The 22987-nt window shown below is 40.5% G+C and overlaps 1 long non-coding RNA gene across 1 annotated transcript in view; it reads right to left on the reverse strand.

Moving 5' to 3' along the window:
• The window catches only part of LOC118152226 (uncharacterized), a 38007-nt gene extending 15743 nt beyond the window's left edge, over window positions 1-22264 (reverse strand). Inside the window, exon 1 of the long non-coding RNA XR_004740744.3 lies at window positions 10795-22264. This is a non-coding gene — a long non-coding RNA (uncharacterized LOC118152226). The remainder of the gene's footprint in view (window positions 1-10794) is intronic.
• Window positions 22265-22987: the final 723 nt, after the last annotated feature.

The raw sequence follows: 22987 nt of genomic DNA on the forward strand, positions 1-22987 counted from the left end.
CCTGCATGATCTGCACATTACCCCAGAGCCTAAAGTACAAAAAAAAAAAAAAAGAATTATCCCAAGTCAGGGCAAGAGAACCTGGTCTTTATATCCCTCCATCTTGCAGGCACTGGAAGCCTGCAGCTGATGGATATGGGTTTACTCTTGGGCAAGGCAAATACCTTCATCCAACAGTTCTAAACAGAGCAGAGGGGTTAAGGGGTGCCTGGCAGCAGCATGCAGATGGGTAATTAAGTCTTCTAATTTTGAAGGGAGATCTGGGTGGGATAATATAGCATCGGCTTATCATTATTTATAATGAACAAGAATGATACTGAAACTAGACTAATAAATGAAAAAATAGTCAGGTTATAAAAGGATATAACTAGATGATCCCTTCTGGAACAGCAGACGGTACCAAGATTTCCTGTCTACCTCCTGTCACATGCAGAGCCTTCCCCGTTATCAACATCCCCCAGCAGAGGAGTACATTTGTTACAAATGATGAACCTGTCTTGACACATGATTTTCTGATTTGTTTTTCCTCCTACATATCTACATTTTCTGATATTCCTTCAGTTGATTACTTCTATAATAAAATTTTAATTTAAAAATTTTCTGAGGATAAAATTGGTCATTATATAAGAAATTAGAAATAAAGTGTTATTTTTTATTTCCCTTTATATTTTAAGCTATTTAATTTAAAAGTTTTTTTATTTTTTATTTTTTTTGTAGATGGAGTTTTGCTCTGTCGCCGAGATTGGAGTGCAGCGGCATAATTTTGGCTCACTGCAACCTCCTCTCCCTAGGTTCAAGAGGTTCTCCTGCCTCAGCCTTGGGAGTAGCTGGGATTACAGGCGCCCACTACCATGCCTGGCTAATTTTTTGTATTTTTAGTAGAGATGGGGTTTTACCACATTGGCCAGGCTGGTCTCGAACTCCTGACCTCAGATGATCTGCCCGCCTTGGCCTCCCAAAGTGCTGGGATTACAAACATGAAGCACTGCACCGAGCCTTAACTTAAAACATTTAAATTGTGACCTTTATTGATTTAAGCAGGTAAAAGTATAAATGTGAGTTAAGGAAAATATATTGGATTTCATAACTAGTAAAAATATTCACATTGCCTAGTTCTTCTAAAAGTTATATTGCTATCATATTGTGATTTTCATCTGTGCACCCAAGAACTCTTAATGAGAATTGTAACTCCTATTTAACTGATGGACAAAATAAAATATAGAGAGGTAAAGGCATCCAGCACAAGCTACACAAATTACTGGCAGAAAAAACTTCACAGCTTCTGATTTGGAACTCCATTTTCTAATTACTCAGCTATCCTTTCTCCAAGTAAAGTTTAGGTCAAGGACATTCAATACCCAACTCACTGGTTCTAAAATGGCCCTCTTAATTACCAGTGCTCATTAACTTTATGTGTCATTATAGAGCAAGGAGGTGGGGAGGGAAGTGAGAGATATAAAGGAAACAGGAAGTAATAAATTAATTTCTAACCAAGGTCAGCTGTTCCCCAGAGTGCAAAGCAATGGATGGTGGATTGCCCCAGGGGCTTATATTGGCAAGAAAGTTATTTTGACAAAGTTCTTATGAAGTGGACAAAAAATTCTTTCAATGACAGCAAATATTCACCAGATAAAAACTATGGTTTTTTTTTTTTAAAGATATTTGAGTTTAAATGTTTCCCTACAAGTCCTTTCTTCTGTATGTCTGTTCTGCATAGAATAAGTTTAAATAAAAGCAACCTAGAGGGAAACAGAATGAGATGGTCTTAGTAAAAGGAATCAGAGAGAGAGAGATAGAGAGAGAGAGAGAAACTGAGAGAGAGAGGCTGAAAGAGATGAAAGAGACACAGATAGAGTCATCTCTAAGCATTCTTTCAGTTTGCCAGGCAGTTTGGACAAGCATTTCAGTTTCTGTCATCCTCTTCAAGAAGCCATGAATGTTTCTGAGAATCATACATTACTATAGCCATCAGTTATAGTAATGAATAAAAAAAAAAACAAGCCTGTAGATATAAACAAATAATAGTTTGGCATATGAGCTACATAGATATTCAAGACATAACATTTTCTATATAGACACTACAAAGTCTGGAGATTTTGTAGACGAAGACCAAAAAAACTTAAACAAGTGACCAATGTCCAGCTGACACTGAGTCCCCTGAAGGGAGGCAAAGGGAGACACTCTCAATGGGGTAGTCTTATTAGAAGGCTTTATCTGGACCTATTAGCAAGCCCAGCCCAGAACGCTGGCTGGCACCCTCACAATGTCATTGCCATGAAAGAAAAAAAATTCAAAAGTGGGAGTTGGGGGGTCTGTTCTAGATTAAAGTTGACTAAAGAGACATGACAACTAAATGTAATGAATGATATTTGACAGAATCCTAGATTTTTTTTAAAAAAAACACTATAAAGAATGTTTTATTACAGCATACCTGTAATCCCAGCTATTCAGGAGCCTGAGGCATGAGAATTGCTTGAACCCAAGAGGCAGAGGCTGCAGTGAGCCAAGATTGTGCCACCGCACTGCAGCAAGGGCAACAGAGTGAGGGAGATTCCATCTCAAAAAAAAAAAAAAGGTCAGGAAATAACTGAATGTTCATACATAGAAATGTTTATACGTGTGTTTATATACACATTCTATGTATGTACATATATAGAAATGTTTATATGTGTGTATATAGAGAAAAAGAGAGAGAATATGACAAATTGATAAATGTTAATTAGTAAATCTAGATGATGTTCTGTTTTTTCAACTTTTCCATAGGTTTGACTTTTTTCAAAACAAAAAATTGAGGGGAAAAAAAAAGAATGAACTCAAAATGGAGTCAATTCTTTGTCCATAGACGTGATCTACACACCAAAGGAACTATGTATCCTGTTCTCTGAGCTTTACATCCTTGAATTGCAGGCCAAAGGAAAAGGTGCTGGCTCTTAATTCTAAGGTTGGAGCCCTTTTCAAAGAATTGATGTTCAAAGTCATAAATCCAGTCTTTTAATTTTCATTATTTGGTCAAAGGAGATATATTTTAACACTACTTTTTGATCTATATGAAATACTATCTATCAGATACACTCTGCTATAGTATTTTTTTTATTCTGAAGAAATTTGAACTCCAGTTCCTTCCTTTAGGACTATGCAAGAAAACTTTGAAAATACATAAAATATAATCAAAAGCAACTAGTGATCTGGCTACAGAAATTAAAATTTTGAATTATAAAGATCTAAGACTATTATTATAAAAATACATTTTTCTAGTTAATGATGTCACAGAAAAATATGTAAATTTGGTTGAACATATGAACTTGACGTTTTTATAAATCAAAGAGTTGAGTAGAGGCAATTTTATATCATTCAATTATATATTTTTCTATTTACTATACAGATCCAATTAAAATATAAGGTGCTTTTATTTATTAAAAAAATCATTCTGAAAAACATTTATTCAAGTCCTTGCAAATCCTCTAGCATCATAGGGAGCTCTATAATTACTTTATTTTGAACCACAAAATATCTGGGGGGAAAACACATGATCCTGAACTGACATTTCCCAATATCTACCTTGCAAAAAAATCAGTTAAAATTGTTTTTAAAAAATAAATTAACAGAGATTTAATAATTATTCCCCGTCTTAAATGTTCTAATTCATTTAATTTTTGTTTATTTATTTCAGTTGTGGTAAGATATACATACACAGAGCCAATCTCATGCAGAGAGACGATGACGATGATGATGATGATGATGATGACAGCAACTTCCTTGAGAACTATATCACAGGCACATTCCTAAGTAATTTATGTGAATCAATTGCTGTAATTCTCACAGCAATCTGTGAGGTAGCCTATGAAGCCCTCCATGATCTGGCTCAAGGATCTATCCTGACCTCATTTCCTAGCATTCTTCCTGCTGGATGGTCATTCTTCTTCAACCACACCGGTCTCCATGGATTCCTGAGCACATCAAGAAGGTTCCATTCTCAGGGTCTTAACACTGCCTGTGCTCCCTCTGCCTGGTATGCTCTTTCCTACGATATCTGCAAGGCTTAATCTTCTCTGTCTTCAAATCTCTCCTCGAATGTCGCCATGTCAGAGAAAGCTTCTTTTGCCACCACATAAATAGCACATCCCTTATAAATGTGTGTTTTTAAATATAAAACTGTGTTATAATCTATGTACCCTATCTATAGTGGAGACGGTTATATGCCACCTCCATCCCCTTCAGGACTGAAGGGTTTATTCTTCCAGGTGCTGGGAGTAAGGTCCGTTGACAACCCTAAATTCTCAGCCATCTCTAAAAATTGCCATCAGCTGAAGAGAGCCATTTTTCTAGGGGCAGCCCATGCCCAGTGGCTGATCAAGGCAGGGGTATAAAGACCCGAAGCTCGTGTCCCAATTTAGGCCAATTCAGAAAAGCCATCCTAGCTTCAGAATCCCCATGATTCTGAAGTCAACTGAGCCCTTTCCCCTTCTCATATCTCTCTGTCCCCACCAGGTATTGATCCCGTGTCTCCATCACAAAACCTGTTTTTCAGGAAACGCAACCTGCAGGATCATCCATCATTCTCTTTCCCACTCTGCTTTATTGTTCTTCAAATAACTTAGCACATCTGGATATATTACATGTTTATTTACTTGTTGTCTCTCTAACCCTCTGTAGGTGAATCCATGGAGGCAAGGACTTGTTTTGTTTGTTGCTGTATCCCTAGAGGACATAGATGACCTAGAGTAGCACCTGGCATGGAGGCAGAGCTCTTGAAACACTTGGTGAATCAGTGGACGGGCAAATGAATTAACAAACACCACTAGGAAGTTATTTTTTACAGTTGAGAAAACCAGGATTCAGAAAGATTAACTTGCCCAAGGTCACACAGCTAATAATCAGTGAGGGGGATAGAAAGATTTACATGAAATGTTTTAATAGAATGTGGGCAGGAAGACCTGTGCAAAATGTGCTAGGGAAACTTGAAGCAAGTCAAATAAAGGGACACACTGGTCGGGGAGAGAGCCAAGAGAGACAAGACACAAATCGTGGTTTCTGCATCAAAACTTGCAAAGTGTCAGGGTGTGACACTTATTTTTTTAAAAATCAAGAAAGCAAAAAGAAGCATTTTACCACCCTGTTGAAAGGCTAAATACTCTGGACTCTTAAGTCCAGAATAAGTGATGAAAGATCAATCACTTCCTAATCTATGCCTTCATTTAGATCCAGAGCCATCTAAAATTAAGTATTTCCACTGAATTTTTTTATATTTCCTAAACCATCAGTTACTGAGTGCACCATATAAACTAAGATTTGAACCATAATGAAAAATCAAATTTGTTATGTCACTCCCAGTATTCCTGGCTGTTCCAAAGTGGTGAGGGCATGGTAGGAATAGAAAAGGAGAACCTTTCCCTGTCACAGTCACGGAGAATTTCAGTGACACCAACAACTGATGGGTGACAAAGTTGTGGAATATCATTCCTTAGAGAAGCCTCAACATTTCAAGTCTAAAACTCCATCTTTAAATAACTGAACAGCTGCTTAGAAAAGTTACCATTTCTTTGTCTCTTTTGTCTCTTGTAAGAACCAAAAAAAATTTTTTTTTTGAATAATCTGTGTCTCTGCCACAGACAGAAGCAGTAGAAGATTATACTATTTTTTGGAACCAAAACAAGGAGCATTTAGGACCTGGGTGAATGTAGTGTGAAGGGTGGGGCAGAGGGATATTGAAAGCAAGTTGGGTGTCCTAGGGCCGAGAAGGAGTCTTGACTTTCTTTTCCCCACAACAAGTAGCAGTCACTTTGACCTTGTGGGGGATATTTCAAAGATCACAAGGAAAAAAATCTACATAAAGGTATGTGGGACCATAGAAAGAAATCAAAGGCGAACACATGACTTTCGGTGGCTTGCAAAAGAAAAGATAAAGGAAGCAAAGAGACAAAATAAGCTACATACACCACAGAGTTAGAAAAAAATAATGCTTTCACAAGTCTATCAAAGGGAATAAAGTCCCCAAAGGGAAGCATATCACTACATAAGGAAGGCAAAGATGAGATGAAAACTCTAACGATTAAAATGCTTCACAGACCATACTGCAAACTGAAACCTCGCAGGCTCATTAGAAATTCCCAACACACAGTATATTTTCCCCTAATTATTGAGATATCTTGGTTGACCATCAGTGAATTGAATTCAATGTGATTAAACTTTGCTCATTCATCATCTCTCCTCACCAGACGCTAGTGTGGAGCTGATCTGGCTTCTGAGGATGACCAGATTGGGAGCATCAGGTATCTGAGCCTGGAAGTCAACAGGCAAAGGACATTCAGCTTCGCTTCAGATCCTTCCAGAGGTTACCTCCCCTCAGTGCACCTCTCACCTCAATAACCTCTTCCCACCCTCCCTTCCACCCCCTCCCCCCACAACATCTCCAGACAGGATTACCCTGGGCTTCTCCCTTATCCTTCCCTTTCACAACTGTTTACTGAGTGTTTGCTGTAAGTGCCTGGCACTGTGCTAGGCCTTGAACCTACAAAAGTGAACAGAAGACACACAGTCCCTGCCTCATGTAGAACCACATGGTAATTGAGACACTAATCCAATGATCATACAGAGATTTAATTACAGATTGTGGTAGATGCTGAAGAAGCACCATGAGAATATACAACATGGGGTTCAGTTTAGCCTGGTGGGTCAGTGCTTTCCTGAGAAATTAAGGTCTGATCTCAGAACTGAAGGACAAGCAAGCAATAGGAGCCAGATCTGGGGAGTGGGGCTGGGGAAGAGTATTCCAGGCAGAGAAAACAGACTGGGCAAAGGCCCTGCGGTAAGAGGGGACGTGGTGCAGTTGAGGACTGCAAGAAGGCCAGAGTGCAGATAGCAAGAAGGAAATTGGCACAACCCAGGGCTGGAGAGTGAATTGAGGCCCCACAAAGCAGGGTTTTATACACCATCATAAGGACTTGTGTGTACTCCAATAACAATCAAGAAGAGTGTTAGAGGGGCAGGGGGCATTTGACATCCCAGATATTTTTAATGTGTTGTAAGTGGAGCCAGGAGCAACTATAATACATAATGAGCAGGATTCAAACCAAAATAAAAATACAGGGTCCTTTGTTTCAAAATAATTTAAAATGTCAAGGCTCTAACAGCAGAGCATTATAAACAAGCAGGGCCCTTCTAAGCCAGCCCTGGAGGAGCAGCCCTGAGTCCCTGGGGTGTCTTGGTCTTGGGTTAGTCAGGATGGCTCCAGGATTGGTCTCAGCCTTTGTATAGTCAGCCCCCTCTGAGCTCAACAAGAAAGCAATGTGGGCCCCTTGCTCTGCATTTTAAGATGCATGCAAGGTTTCTGGTCTTCAGATTCTTTAAAATGACTAATATAGAGAGAAGTTAGTTGAGGTAAACAGAAGAACTATCGAGAAGAATGAGAGTGATCTGGCTGTGAGGCTTCCTGAATTAACACAATCCACAGATCCCTCACCAGAGACTCTGGAGTCAAAGGCCCGGACTAGGGTGAGGCAAGGGAAGCTCCTGGGTGCAAAATTTAAGGAAGAACTTATTCTCAAGGAAGTATGAAAGCAGGTTTGGAATCTGAGATGGAGTGCCTCCTTAAATTTACCCCTCCCACCCTACAGTCTGGCTTGCCTCTCATCCTGGTTCCAGCCCTGATGGGGGCAATGCACCAGAGGTGATCTGGAGTTTTGGAAGCCCAGTAGGCAGCAAGTCAGCTCTGTGCCAGGATTAGAGAAATGCCTGAAGGTTGAGAAAGCAGGCCATCTTTGGGGTGGAAACACCTGAAACTCAGTGACAACGGGCAGGTCCTTTGGAGCTCTCTACTTGCCAACTCTGGACAAACAGGCTTGAGCCAACTAAAGATCTAGGTGACCCAATGGGCATCTTTGCTGTGTTATACTTTGTATATTACGGTGACCTATATAGGGTCTGGTCAGTTGGAAATGCAGTTTAGCTGACTTATTTGTCTAGGAATTCAGACAGTACATTGCTGATAGGAAAAGGGATCTACCAGTGTTAGCTCAGCCTTGTCTTATCAACGCTGTATTTATTTCAACCAAATCTCAACATACAGGCTCCAACTCTTTTATGTGAAGAGAAGCAAGACAGTGATTCTGTTATCTTATCTTTCCTTCCATCTCAGCACTTGTATTCTCCTACCCTCTTCTCCCTGTCCCTTCGTGAAGAAGAGCACTTCTTCATGCCCCACTGTTCATTAATAAACTTTAAAGTTGATTTCATTTGTGGCCAAATAAAAGCTCTCTGCAAGTCCCATCAGCAGCCCAGGCAGGCAAGCAGATAAATTTCCCGAAGTGCAGACTATCTCCATAAAGTAGTTTGACCCAGCAACCCTGTCTGATTTTGTCTGTCTTCTGTCTATTGCTTTGTCTGGATTTTTGCTCCCCTTTGCATGGAAAAGTGCAATTATTCCATAGTAACTGATTTTCCTGTTAGAGGATGGAAAGGCCGTTATTAATTTGTCCTCACGTTAATATACTCCATTTCCTTTCATCTTTATTACCCATCTATATATTCCTCAGAGGTCTTGTTTACATAAAACAGGACTCTTAGATGCAGAAAGTACTTAATGAGTCTCAGCATAACCACTACAGAGCAAACATGGTACATTCACCCTTTATAATTACGAATCATTTGACAGTATTAAAAAACATCTTCAGCAAATGGTGCCAGGCAGTTTCTTTCTAGATTTTTTTTATTACCATAAAGATCACCCATAAACTAAATTATGAGCTTGGTCTATGACATTCTGGCTTTAAGCTCTAACAGTAAGGGCATATATCTTAAACTGTACTCAGATTATAGGCTTAAACAATTTGGTTCTTCTTACCCTTACAAATTCTCCTTCCTTCTTTCTCTCCTTCCCTCCTTCCCTCCCTCCTTTCTTCCTTCCCTCTTCTTACCCTCACAAGTTCCCCCTTCCTTTTTTCCTTCCTTCCTTCTGTCTTCGTACTCTCAGAACTTCTCTTCCTTCTTTCCTTCCTTCCCTTTTCTTACCCTCACAAGTTCTCCTTCCTCATTCCTTCCTTCCTGTTTCAAGCATTTGCACACAATTGGAGCATTATGCACAGAGAATTAAGTCTTCAGGGGCATCAGCTCCCTGAATCCTACTCACATCCTGTTTCCTCACTTATGGTACTCTGCTTTAGCAAGACTGATCTGAGAGCCTGAGTTGCTGACTGGCATTCTTTCTTCTAACTGAAACTGTGCTATAAACAAAGAACTTGGAGCAATGGATTCAGTTTCAACAACTAGTTACTGAGCACTGACTATGGCAGCTGGCATTATTTTAAGCACTGACAGAAAACAAATATGAGAGCAATTAATTCTGTCTTGGTAGGATGAGAAAGCCTATGAGATTCACAGGATATTTTACCGGGCTTTGAAGGATGAGTAGGAGTTTGCTAGACAGATAAGGAGAAAGGACATGCCATACAGAAGGTCCAGGATAACAAAAATCTGGAAATACAAAAGGGCACCAGGGATTGGAGAGCCCTGCCACATCCTGGTATGTTTGGGTTAGAGGGATTCTAGGAAGGTGTGACTGGAATGGAAGATGAAAATGGAAATGAGGGATGGGTGGCGTGTGAAGAGTCTTGTTTTTATGCAGTCATAAGTTACACAGAGGTGATCTCCTCTAGTGTTTGTTAATCATAAACACAGTTCAAAGGGAATTCAAGGGTGAACAATGTAGAATAATCCATTCTTTCATATAAACATTTTCCAGTGTCTTCTACATGCAAGTAGGTGTTAGGGTGGAATACAGAATGTGGTCCCCAACCACTGGGGGGCTTACAGCCCACCTAGGAATAGAGAGGTCCATAACTAAGGACAACTCAAGGCAGTGTGAGACAAAGGGGTCATAAGAAGCCTATAACGCAAGTACACAGGAGGGAGCAGTGAATAACAGAAGGATTGGCTTCAAGAAGGGTTGGCTGGGGGGAGATATGTGCCTAGGGGTACAAAGAATGGAGTAAAACAAGGCAAGAGAAAGCCACGTAAAAAGACTGGCCTGAGCAAAATGAACAGGATGTGAGAGATCAGTTTGCTTTTAGAAAAAGGTGGAGCATAGAGTTTGGCTTTGAGGTAGAAGATGATGGTGGAAAGATGAGCTGGGATGAGTTCACGGAAGGCCTTGAATGCCATAACAAGAAACCTAGGCTTTATCCAGGAGAAAATGGAGATAAATAAATGACTACTTAACAGTAACACTTTTTCAGGCATAAAGTTGAAGCAAATATATTTCATCTTTAGCAAGTACTTATTTTAATTTATTAATACCCATTACTGCCAGGGAAACACGGGATAGTTCCCTTGACCCCTTTGCGGGGATCACAAAGGGGTTGGCTCCTTTACTCAGCCTGCAGCTCTCAACCCCTCATGGGGGGTGGGGGGCAGGCGAGGGAGAGCATGCAGGTGAGCAGGGGCAGGGACCGGGAGGAGTGCTTCTGGGCATTGGCAGCAGTAGAACTCCATGAGGCCCCACAGCAGCATCTAGTAGGCTACCTGGGACCCCTGAAGCCCCAGAGGCTGTGTGTTACAGTGTTTTCTTTTAGCTTTGTCACCCATGGATGGTTTAAGTGTTTAACAGCTTAGTGGAGCATCAGGGTGACAGTCTTTTGCACCCACCCTCTTGGTACTCGAGTTCTTGTCTGGTGTTCAGGAAGAATCAGGCTGCATGAACAAATTGAGAGGTGGCAAATGTAAAGGATATTACTGAGCGGTAGAAGTGGATCTTAATAGGATGGGGAGTGGGAAGGGGATGAAGTGGGAAGGTGAACTTACCGCAGAGTTGGCCATCCTCAGCTGAACTCTTCTCCAAAGTCCCACTGTCAAACTTCCCTCTGAAGTCAAGCTGCTTCTCTCTGATGTCTGGCTGCTTCTTCTCTTCTCTCCTTTTCTGCTGCTCCACTCTGCCTCTCAGCCACTCTGGTGCACCTCTGCCATTGGAGCCTGGGGATTTTCTAGGTACAGAATCAAGGGGAGGGCAGGCCGGGTGGTCTTGTAAAAGGCAACATTTGGGTGGGAAAACAGGAATGCATGTTGTCACTTTGGGCCATGGTCCCAGGCTTGAGGGTGTGGCCCTCACTGGGGGCTGTCCACTTCTACCCAGGATTTCCCTGCCTCCTGTCCATATCACCAGGAATATTGTCTTGAGGAGGATTTGGGGTTCAGTGAGGAAGAAATGGATTCATTTATCCACATAGTTATATGCCATCACTAGCCTGAGGGGCACATCTTCCATGTGAGTAGTAGACACTATCTGGGTCAACAATAGTTTAATTGTCCCTGGGCATATTTCCCTTTTATTCACCTCAATAAGATCTCAGAAATAGTGGGGCAACATTCACCAGAGAAAGCAATCCTACCCTCAACAAGTCAACATTAGAACTGAAGTATCATTAGCTATTAATACTGGCCAAATCTTTTGAAGTTCAAAAGTACCATAAACACAGTACAAATTGTTATTAGTAACCAACGAAGGAGAGACATCTTTCCAGCACCCAACATGAAAGGACAACTAGAAAGTCTGAAGATCCCAGGCTGGGCACAGTGGCTTACGCCTATAATCTCAGCACTTTGGGAGACTCCTGTCTCCTGCACAGCAGGTGGATCACTTGAGGTCAGGAGTTTGAGACCAGTCTGGCCAACGTGGTGAAAATCCACCTCTACTAAAAATACAAAAATTAGCTGGGCATGGTGGTGCATGCCTATAGTCCCAGCTATTTGGGAGGCTGAGGCAGGAGAATGGCTTGAACCTAGGAGGTTGCAGTGAGCCAAGATTGTGCCACTGCACTTTAGCCTGCGACAGAGCAAGACTCTGTCTCAAAAAAAAAAAAAAAAAAAAGGAAGTTTGAAGATCCCATAAGTGGTACTCCCTCCTTCTTCTCAGCAATAAGCTACAATGTCTCAGGACATTGCTTCAGTTCATGTCACGGGCAGGTTTGATTTCAGAAGACACTGGGAATATGCAGGGGGTCACCTGGCTCTAGAAATCACTGGCATTACTTGCCAGACAACAAAGAGAAAAACAGATGAGTTGTTAAAACCTTAGAAGACAAAAATGGAACATAGCAATAGTCTTTGAGATAAGGAAATTGGACCAATTGTATTCTAGGTCTAGACAGAGCGTCCGTAATCGGGGATCCATAGGATACCCTCCTCCCCGAAGGGTGTCCTGGATGACATTTGAGGAAGTGGTCACTGAGCTGGGATGGAAAATAATTTCCATCTTCATTTTCAATTACTTGTAATTGAAATTTAGCATTTCCTTTCATTATCAATGTAATAAACCACAATAGAATTAGCAGTACTTGTGATTTTTTTCACCAATAGAAATCAGAGTCATTTTCATGTCGCATTACAATAGTTTTGGATATCTTGAAATATTGTTTATAGTCATCACTAATTTGAATGATGGTAGTTAGACTCAGTGCTAGAGCTTCTTAAGTGTTAATAAAAAAATGTATTTATTAGTATAGTACAAATGTAGGATTTTAAAAACATACCAACTATTTCTTAAAGTACTGTTAGGTTCACAGCAAAATGGAGTGGAAGGTACAGAGTTCCCATGTTCCCTCCCCGACATGCATGCCTAGCCTTCGCCACCATGGATATCTTGCACCAGAATAGTAACCATTTGTTACAATTGATGAACCAACATTGAGAAAGCATTGTCACCCAAAGTCCATAGTGCACATTAGGGTTCACTTTTGGTGATGTACATTTTATGCATTTTGACATGTATAATATCATTTACCCACCACTGAAACCCCGATTGCAAAATTATAACTAGAAAATGATTACAGTGAAAGAGATCTGACCTAACTCCATCTTGCTTCTAACCTCCATGCTGTCCTGTTTATTCCTGGGCATAGGCCAAACTAACTTTAGGAGGAACTTAGTTTACAGTTTAACTTTGAAACAAAGATAATAACAGCCCTTTCCCAAAACAAAACCCCTTCCTGCCTGGAGACTTGACTGCCTTCGGAGGACTAACAAATTAGCCACAAGATTAGAAATTATGGTGAAGGAGTCAGGCATCTGGAAGCTACAAGATTCTGACCCTCCCCAAATCTCTCCTGGGGTTAACATCACTATTGTAAAACCCAAGATCGGTGCTTGAGGTATTGTGCAGACCCTGCACTTGATGGATCAGCTGCCACCACCCAGATCAATGAACTGGCTCATCTGGTCTCATGGCCCCCACTCAGGAACTGACTCAGGGCAAGAGGAAGCCTTCGACTCCCTGTGATTTCATCTCTGACCTAACTAATCAGCATTCCTGACTCACCGGCCCCCAACCCCCCACCAAACTATCCTTAAAAATTCTGATCCCCAAAAGTTCTAGGAGACTGATGTGAATAATAATAAAACTCCTGTCTCCTGCACAGCAAGCTCTGTGGGAATTACTCTTTATTGCAATTCCTGTCTTGATAAATCAGCTGTCCATGCAGCGGGCCAGAGGAACCAGTTGGGTGGCTACACCATTACAGTATCATGCAGAATAGTTTCACTGCCCTAAAAATCTCCAGTACTCTACCTATTCACCACTTCTTCCCCCCAAACAAATGTGATTTAAAATTTTTTTATTACTATTTTACTATAACTGTTTTTAAAAATCCTGTATCTCTTGTGTGTTTAAAAATTTTGAAAAGGGGCCAATTGGCTTTACTGAACTCCAAAAGTCCAAAGCAGAAATCAGCTTAAGGACACTGTGTGCCTTTCCCCAGCTCCCACATCCCCAGGGGTGGGGTCTCCTCTCTCTCTCCCTTCCAGCATACTGCCTTTTCTCCTTCATCTTCTTGGTACCTCTCCCATCTCTCCCTTTTTATGTAAAGCTATTTCACTTTTCCCAGTTTCATTTTCTAAGTTTGCATACTTAATGCTTTATACTGAGATTGAGGAATTTGTCATTAGAAAACAAAAGATTATCTAGTTACCAAGATTCACCCTCCTTGAAGACAGTGGAGATTATACACAGCAATTTTTTCCCCTGTGACATGTTCAAATTAAGAACCAGAGATTACGCAGGGCACGGTGGCTCAAGCCAGTAATCCCAGCATTTTGGGAGGCTGACATGGGTGGATCACCTGAGGTCAGGAGTTTGAGACCAGCCTGGCCAACATAGTGAAACATCATCTCTACCAAAAATACAAAATTAGCCAGGCACCTGGTGTGCACCTGTAATCCCAGCTACTTGGGAGGCTGGAGCAGGAGAATCTCTTGAACCCAGGAGGCAGAGGTTGTAGTGATCAGAGATTGCACCACTCAACTCCAGCCTGGGCAACAAGAGTGAAACTCTGTCTCGAGAAAAAAAAAAACTAGAACCAGAGACTGCATGTCCAAAACAGGAGCCAGACCACTTTGCATTTTACCCATTACATAATAATGTGGGAAAACTACAGCCAAACATATTTCTTTCTCTAGAGGTATTTTCCCCATAATAATGTGGGAAAACTACAGGCATCATATTTCATTCTCTAGAGGTATTTTTGTACCCTTTCTAGAAAGGCACCTGGGAGCCAGTGGCTTGCCCATCCTTTAGTTCAGTTCTCCCTCCATCTGGAGTGCCCTTTCCCTGCCCCACTTGGTCTTGTCCATCTGCCTTGTTACTACCACCTCTTCTGTAAGGTTTTTGTTTCCTAGCCCTTTAGGCATGGTCTCCTGTCTATGGACCTAGCATTTACTATATAAAAATTGTTTGCTTAGTAATACTGGCTATTAGTATTACTTAATAAGTAAGACTTATTAAGTATCTGCCATGTGCCGGGCACTTCTTTCCACCATCTCAACAGTGGTTTATTAAATGCTTAACATACACTGCATCATACTAGGACTTCATAAAATTTATCCAATATTCACAACTCTAATGATATTAGATTCTTCCCCAGGTCACAGCTAAGGAATCTGAGGTCCAGGAAGGTTATATAATATTTCAAAGGTCACAAAAACCGGATCAGCTTGACTTTAAACCTTGTGTCAAAGTCCAAAATTTGAACATTAATTGGATGTTTTACATTAAGGAATTAGTGTGAACTGTCCTTGTGATAATGGTATTGTGGGTGTTTTTAAAGTCCTTATCTTTTAGAAGTACACTCAGAAATATTAATGATGAAAAACATTAAACTCGAGTCAATCAATCAAATCAGACTCTAAGTATTCCATCCATGCAAACCCCAGGACACAGTGGTCTAGAAAGGGCCAAACCCAGTGGCCAGAGCAGGGTCTTTCCTAATAAGCTTTTGTTACCACTTCACCCCTTCCTTCCATAAATGAAGGAGCTGGGCATGTGGCTTTCCATGCCCTGTTGAGTTGGTGATTCTCAAGCAGGGTAATAGTTACTTACCTCAGTCTTGTGGACAGTTCCATCATCCATGATGATTCTGTAAGAGTATAGATCGTAGCCAGGTATGATCCAATCTGCCTGAGTTTAGACATAATTTTAATCAAGAAACTATTCTCTTATACGAAGCCAGAAGCCTTGATATTTAAACTTCTTGTGTTTGTTTGCATATGCAGTAGAAACTTTTCTTCAAATGAAATGTTACACAGATGCCTAATTTATAAAACCTTTGAAGATAGTTGCCCTGGTTTGACTGAGAGATGAGACTCTCCCAAAATATCACTCTTTAAAAACTCACTTGTCTAATACCATCCAGAAAACGTTTCAATGATCTATAGTTGTTTATCAACGCATTTAATTCTCATATCATCCAAATGAGATGGACCCCATTTGAAAATAAGGAAATGGAGGCACGGAGAGGTTAAGAAAGTTGACCAGGTCATACACAGGAAACGCATGAGCTGAGATTCATGTCTGAGCAGGCTGGCTCCAGAACCTGTGCTCTTAGCAGTTACACTGCTCTCTGCTCAAGGTGATTACACACTGATCCCCATTAAACTGCAAGCTCTTGGGGGAAGGGTGGGACTAGGTGACTTTGTATCCCTAGTGCCCAGCCTATTGCCCAGTTCCAAATAGATGTACAATGAACATTTGTAGAATAAATGAAATGTATTGAACACTTTCCTGGGAGGCTAAATCAAAGCTCATTAAACTTTGTGGGCATGAATCCATCATGAAGATCAACCGAAGCCCCTTATTTTAAAAATTAAAACAACTGAAGCCCTGCAAAGTTAAGTGATTTGCCCAAAACCAGTGAGTTATTAGCAGAACTAGAACTAGCATCTAGGTCTCCTGATTAGTAGATACTAAATATTATAAAAAGATTAATTTAATAAATGCTTATGTCTCTTCTATCTTGAAGCTGTTGTTTTTCTGGTCATGGGATGTTGATGATTAGGGGAGTGGGAAAATCGTCCTGTTCACAGGAGAGCCAGAGGGGACCCAAGAGGTAGACTCCAAGGGAGGTCCCATTGTATTCAAAATACCCTTAAGGGGCACCAGTTGGCAAACCACGAAGTGTCTACTAGCTAATATCATTACTAACAATACTGCCTGGCTCTCCCAAAACTTTTCTTCCCTCGAGCTTGAGCGAGGAGACCACAGACTATAGCCTGAGCCCTTATTCTAGGCCCCACAACCAGTAGGATATATTATAATTGAAGAGTCCCAATTCAATATTCAGGTGACTGAGTAGTAAATCAATCTATATGTCTAGTCCTTTGCTAGCCTAGTTCTAGGAACTGGGCTTCTTTCTTGTTTTTGAGAACAAACTCTCACATATAACCCAATTCTGGACCATGTCTTTTTTTTAATTGGGCCTAAGATATAATCTTAGTAGTTGGCTTACTACAAAATGCAGGAATAGAAAACATCTCAGCAGATGTCACTAATTGATCACAGCATTCTTTCCTGCAGGCTCGAGAAGTGACTTCAGGATCTTTTTCTAGGAAGCCACGACACTCAAGAGGAAACCAATTTGGCACAGCTGTATTCCCTTAGGGTCTGGCACTTATGTCAGTCTGGTTTTCTTCTCTTGAAGAACTAGAGTTCTACCACGGGCCTTGCTGCCTGCCAAGTGACCTTTCTGATGCCAAGCATGACCTGCACTCATAGGATCACTGGAGAAGATAGACTGCCCTCCCAGCCTCCCTGAAGGAGTGATTTAGTAGAGGTCACTGGGTTAAAGCCAGAATAATACATACATCTCACTTAGAATTCAAGGACATAGTATAAGAAAAATAAAAATAAGAAATGTTAACTTCTTACAGCCAGGAAAGGAATTTGAGGAAGACAATAAGCAGCAACTGAGGGCCAGCAGAGAGAAAGGAAACTGGAAAGCGAAGCACACTAGATGGTGGTGGAACAGATCAAGCCAGTGGGTGGGTGAGGGGTGAGGACATAATTATACAATCCAGCACACTTCTCTTATTGTTACCAGAAGCTCAGAGTGAAACTTATGATATAAAAATAGTAACTATATTGGTTCTCATCACTAGACTATTTGCTCTCACCTCCCTTTAGATGGTTTAGGGTTTTTGTTTTGTTTGAACAATACGAGGTGTACCTAAATAGGTACATATTGCATATGTATTAATTTTTACATTTTTAATTTACTGATTCACAGATCAGTCCTATTTTGAAAACCCTCGCTAAAAGCCCATGTGACCTCAGACTTCTATATGGAAGGAGCAATTTTAAAAAGTAGCATGAAATAAAAAGCCAGAAATCTGTTGATCGTCCTCTCTCAGTATAGCTCAAGAAGTCTACTTTGGGAATTGAATTCTGAATTAAATGCTGTCAAAAACATAAACTCAAAATGGTGACCATGCTGCTTAGAAGCTTAGCATCTTGGAGAGGCTGACTATACGAAAACATAATAGTCTGCAGAAAAAGCTGACTCATGTGGATATGTTGTATGAGCAGTAAACCTCTGTTGTTGTAAGCCATTGAGATTTTGCAGGTCTCCCTCACACAGCATATCCTCACCCAGTTATTCTCACGGTGTGGGGCCCAGACCAGCCTCATCAGCATCACCTAAATATTGTTAAAAACAAAAATCTTCAGGTCCCACCTTAGACATACTGAACCAGAAACTCAGGGGTGGGGCCACAAATCTGTATAGTATGTCAGGTGTTTCTGATGTGCCAGAGTTTAGAAAATTCCAACCACAATATTCTTCATTTTTTTTGGTCTCACTCTGTTGCCAGGCTGGAGTGCAGTGGCACAATCTCGGCTCACTGCAACCTCCACCTCCTGCGTTCAAGCAAGTCTCCTGCCTCAGCCTCCTGCCAGCCACAGTATTCTTTACCATGCTCCACATTTCCCCCTGTTCCAACTCCTGTAACACAGGGCCAGATCATGCAACTCTACATAATCCAAAATGCAATGGCAGATAGATGAGGAACAGAATTCAAACAGAAGCCACTTTACTGAAGGTCAAGCTAACTGTTCCCTTTATAAAATTAACTCAAAGATTTAAGCAAGAGGCTTTGTTTAAAATGGTCTGAGCTCAAGGGAAGATGGCCTGAAAGACACAAAGAACAGAAAAGACCACAATCATTGATCGTCTCTTATGTGTTACTTGATCCACCACTTCCTTACCTATTTCCCTACCCCAAGCCTATAAAAGAAGACCAAATTATCACTTCCAATTTACAGAGGAAAACACAGAACCTGAGAGCATTCAAGGTACTTTCCCGAGACTCTACAGTTTGTATATGGTAGAGCAGATTTGAATGCAAATCTGTCTGACCACAGAGTCTGTGTCCCCCACAACTCAACTCTATTAAAGAAATGAGCTATTTTGTGAGAGTGCCTCAGAGCTCAGAGGCCTGAGTAATGAGTCAACCCCATCATCTTATTACCAACTCTACCCCTAATTTGTTGGGCGTCACTTCACTATTGTGCCTTTAGGGTTTTTTGCTTGAAAAATGAGAGATTCTGCTACTTACCACCCACTTACTTACCTGGAATGAATCGAGGTATGTAAAACTTGAGAGAACTAAGGATGAAAAGTGTTATAAATGGTATTATTACAAGTAGCAATAAATCAGGTAAAGAATGTAATGTGCAAGTTGGAACATAAACTGGAATTAAGTCTCATAAATATAAAATAACCCAAGGAATGTGGCTCTTTGAATTCTAACAGTAAAAGGTTTCACCTAAATTTTAGGTTACAGAGGCACTCAAGGAGCCACCTCAGAAAGGCACCCTCCAAGAACACTGGGGTAGAAAAATAACAAGGATCTTTTTTTTTTTTTGGAGACAGAGTTTCGATCTTGTTGCCCAAGCTGGAGTGCAGTGGTGTGATCTTGGCTCATTCCAACCTCTGCCTAGTGGGTTCAAGTGATTCTCCTGCCTCAACCTCCCAAGTAACTGGGATTACAGACATGCACCACCATGCCTGGCTAATTTTGTATTTTTAGTAGAGACAGGGTTTCTCCATTTTGGTCAGGCTGGTCTCAAACTTCTGACCTCAGGTGATCCACCCACCCTGGCCTCCCAAAGTGCTGGGATTATAGACGTGACCCACTGCACCTGGCTAAAGAACATTTTGCAAAGGTGACTAATCTGGTGTATATGTTTAATGTTTTTAGGAACTATTATAGTAATAAAACTTGACCAGTTACTATGTGCCTGAGATGGTCTCTAAGCCCTTTGCATTATTTAACTCATTTACTTTTCACAACAATTCTTTGAAGTAAATCATATTATCCCGCATTTTAAAGATGGGAACACCAAGAAACTGAGTTCACATAACTGTCAAGTGGCAAGCTGGAATAAGAACCTAGGTTGTCTGGCTCCAGAGAGTACAGTCTTAAGCCTAATGTTATGCCTCTGCCTGCTGGGTTCAAGCAATTCTCTTGCCTCAGCCTCCTGAGAACCTGGTACTACAGGTGTGCACCACTACACCTGGCTAATTTTTGTATTTTTAGTACAGACGGAGCTTCACCATGTTGGCTAGGCTGGTCTCAAACTCCTGACCTCAAGTGGTCTGCCCGCCTCAGCCTCCCAAAGTGCTGGGATTACAGGCAGGATGTATCTATTGATAAGTCATTTTAAAAATCTCTTCCTCTTTTTCCACTGACTTGCTCATTTATCCCTCTTCTCTGTTTTTTACCGTTATGCCTGGCTCACTCTCCTTACACAGAATTCCAGTAGTGGGTCAATGAGTGTTACAATAAGCTGTTAATACAATAAAACACCACTGCAATGATACATGAACTTTTCAGTCTTCTCAGATAAGACCATCTAGACAAGAATGTTAATTACACAGATTTGTGTGGAAGAACCCCCAAACAAGAGGCAACTATTTTGCCCTGGCACACAGCATAACAAAAGGAAGAGCAGATATTTATATCAATTCTTTGTTCTTAGTGATAACTGCTGCTCTAACAACCTCACACACTTCCTTCCTCCAGCAAGTCTCATCACTCGGTTTCTCTTATCTAAAAAGTCTGCCCCAAATTGATGCTTTCTAGATAAACTTTCCAATGTAATTCAATTTCAGAGTATCTTCGAGTTGGTCAGATTCTTAGAAATCAACTACCTCGATCCCATGAGTCCCTGAGAAGTGAGATTTGCTTAGCCTAGAGCAATGGGTCCATGCCTACCACAGCAGGCCACGCTGTACCTGCCAGATCTGCCCTGAGCTTGCCTGAAACATTCTTGAATAAACAGGACATCTGAGCACAGACTCATCTCTCCAACAGATTCCAGTGCTGGGTCCAGTTTCACCATTTCCTAGATATGTTATCTTAAGAAATTAAGCAGACGTTACTATCAGAATGAGATTCAAATAAAATTATTTGTGAAGGGTACATGATTGCATACTTTAAAAAGCCAAAAAAATTCACTAAAAAGCTGTTTACTTTCATAGATAATATTTTCTCTCTCTAGATGCATAATAAACATAAAAATCAATCACATTCCAGTATGCCAATAATAACCAGTTAAATCTTTGATTAATTTCTTCCTGAATAGCTACCAAAGATACAAAATACAAATTTTTGAAGAGAGATATATTACTTATATGCTGAGAGAGAAGTCAATTGATTAGGTAGAAGAAAAAATGTTTCTTCTCCTAAATAGAAAAATTAGATATATAAATTATGTGTAATTTTTTACCAAAATAATGTATGTCTTAACTGCAAAATAACAAATCTGGAAGCATCACATTTGATGGCATTTGCAGCAATCTGGATGGAATTGGAGACTATTATCTAAGTGAAGTAACTCAGAAATGGAAAACCAAACTTCGTATGTTCCCACTTACAAGTGAGAGCTAAGCTATGAGGATGCAAAGACGTAAGAATGATACAATGGACTTTGGGGACTCAGACGGAAAGGGTGGAATGTGAGTGGCAGATAAAAGCCTACAAAGTGGGTTCAGTGTATACTGCTTGGGTGATGGGTGCACCAAAATCACATAAATCACCACTGAAGAACTTACTCATGTAGCCAAATACCCCGTTTTCCTCAAAAAATCATGGAAATAAAATAATAATAATAATAATAATAAAAGAATTAAGGGGGCCAGGTGTGGTGGCTTATGTCTATAGTGCCAGCACTTTGGGAGGTAGAAGCAGGAGGATCACTTGAGCGCAGGAGTTCCAGACCAGCCTGGAGGCTGAGGGGGGAAGATTATTTGAGGCTAGGAATTTGAGACCAGTCTGGAAAACATAAAGACCCATCTCTGCAAAAAATTAAAAATAAAGCTGCCTGGTATGGTGGCCGGGCCTGGAGCCTCAGCTTCTTGGGAGGCTGAGGTGGGAGGATTGCTTGAGCCTGGGAGGTCAAGGCTGCAGTGAGCCTGGGAGGTCAAGGCTGTGGTGAGCCTTGATAGCACCACTGCATTCCAGGCTGGGTGATGGAGCAAGACCCTGTCTCGAGAGAAAAAAAAAAAAAAAAAGGAAAATAAAATAAAAGAAAGAGCTCATGTTAAAATTTTTCTAAAATTATAAATATTAAAATGAAAAGGCAAATAGACTAAAAAGAAAATCAGTAAAAAATGTCAAATTGTCATGTTTATATCATCTTTACAATGTGAAACACCAGTTTAAATGAAAACATGTGGACACAGGAAGGGTTACATCACACACCAGGGCCTACTGGGGATGAGGGGAAGGGGTGGGATAGCATTAGGAGAAATGCCTAATGAAGATGATGGGTTGATTGATGGGTGCAGCAAACCAGCATGGCATGTTTATACCTATGTAACAAAACTGCACGTTCTGCACATGTATCCCAGAACTTAGAGTATAATTTTTTTAAAAAAACCAGTTCAAGTCCATTTTTAAATGATATTGAAATATTACTAAAATAAATTATATAAAGAGCTCTCATACATAGACAAGAAAATAATAAGACCTTAGTGGACAATTAGGCAAAGGACAAAACACAGACAATTTGAACAAGAAGAAATACAATTAATAAACAAGTCTATGGAAAAATATAAACATCACATTTGCAAAGACATGCAAATTAAAGCTACAATGGGTCACCATTTTCTAGCTGTAAAATTAACAAACATTATTTTCCACCAAAAATATTCAGTGTTGGTGAGGTTATAATGAAGCTGTACAGGCATGTATTTCTGGTAGCAGTGTAGAGGAATATAGACATTTTAAGCCATAAAAGTATAATTCACTTTGTGTTAAAAAAAAAAAAGTAGTTCTAAAAAAAAACAAGAAAAACTGGAAGCACAAAGGTGTTTACAGTAGTTTTGTATTTTTTAGTAACAACCCCCTGACCTGCTGCTTCCTCACCTTGAGGCCATGTCAGTGTCACTCCCCTGTGTGTGCCTCTTGCTGGCATGTCCTTGACTGCTGGCACAGGACCTGGCACATGGTAGGGCCTTAATAATTATTTGTTGAATGAATGAATAAATCAAATGAATCCATCTTAAAGAGTACCAGATTGCCGTAGTATCGTTCTTGATGAAATATGAACCTATTAATTTGCTAATTATGAAAATTATGTTGCAACTTGGAAAATGCTTCAGGGTAGTAAAGCAAAGTGGGGGGAAAACAGAATGCATAATTGTACATATATTATGATTGTAACTAGATA

The sequence above is a fragment of the Callithrix jacchus genome, chromosome 3 (genome assembly GCF_049354715.1).
Source record: "Callithrix jacchus isolate 240 chromosome 3, calJac240_pri, whole genome shotgun sequence".
NCBI classification, from domain to species: domain Eukaryota; kingdom Metazoa; phylum Chordata; class Mammalia; order Primates; family Cebidae; genus Callithrix; species Callithrix jacchus.